Below are 970 nucleotides of genomic sequence, written 5' to 3'. Positions count from 1 at the left end.
GTGGCCAGCAGCCCACAGGTGGATGTGGGGGCCACAGGGGTCAGAGCGCTGGGTGGGACGGGGCGCAGGGACAAGCCCAGGGAGGGAGGGCAGGGCACCAGCAGGGGTGCTGGGGACGATCTGGGTGGGGGCCCTTGGCAAAGAAGCACTGGGGTCCCTTGGCACAGCCAGACTGCAGGGGCTGAAGATGGGGTGTGCTGAGGGCTGGGAGGAGTCTGGCTCTGCAGTGCACAGTCCCCGCGGGCGGAAAGCCGGCAGCCCGTGGCCCTGAGGTGGCCCTGCCCTGTGGCCCACAGTCCTACTGGAGCCGGGGTCAGGGGATGGGGTGAGCAGCTGGAGGCTGGTGCACAGGGGTTGAGTCATGTGGACAGGGCCACAGAAGGCCCTGGGCAGGGAGCGGGCAGGGAGGCAGGCTCGCCCGTCCCAGGGGAGCGTGTGCCTCCGAGTGACGGGCTGCATGCCAGCTCCGCACGCCCTCACGGGGGAAGGTCCTGGGGTCGCTCAGTGGCACGACCGTCACAGCCTGCGGCTCAAGGGCCCGGTGGCCCTGGAGCAGGGGAGGGCAGCAGCCGAGGCCGCACCTGGTAGCCCTGGGCCTGTCCCCACGCGGGCGCCAAGGGCCCTCGCCGCCCTTCCCGCTGCGGAGGTAAAGGCTGTGCTGGCCGTTCGCTGTTTTCTGTGTTCCCGCCGGGTCCTGTGGGGGCCCCTGGCACTCCTCTGGCTCTCCGTGCTGACTCGAGCCAGTCGGGCTGCCCACGTGTGGGCCACTGGCCACGGGAGCCAGCACCCTCTGCCCTCTGAGGCTCGGCGACCAGGGGCAGTCCCTCTCCTGGGAGCAGGTGGTCTTGGGGTCTGCTAAGATATGGCCAGAGGCTGTCTGCAGAGCCGAGGGCTGGGGGTCGGGGTGCTGGGAGGCCGTCCTGGGCTGGGGAGCCCGGACCACTGGACGGGGCGTGGCAGGTGGGCGGTG

General features: G+C 71.1%; 1 protein-coding gene across 1 annotated transcript in view; it reads left to right on the top strand.

The window, feature by feature from the left end:
- JAG2 (jagged canonical Notch ligand 2) overlaps nt 1–970 on the top strand; it is a 21,964-nt gene that overhangs the window by 6,422 nt on the left and 14,572 nt on the right. The gene's annotated exons all lie outside the window — the stretch shown is intronic.

The sequence above is a fragment of the Pteropus medius genome, unplaced genomic scaffold, assembly GCF_902729225.1.
Source record: "Pteropus medius unplaced genomic scaffold, Ma_sr-lr_union100, whole genome shotgun sequence".
Lineage (NCBI taxonomy): Eukaryota > Metazoa > Chordata > Mammalia > Chiroptera > Pteropodidae > Pteropus > Pteropus medius.
This window is presented reverse-complemented; position numbering and strand designations above follow the sequence as displayed.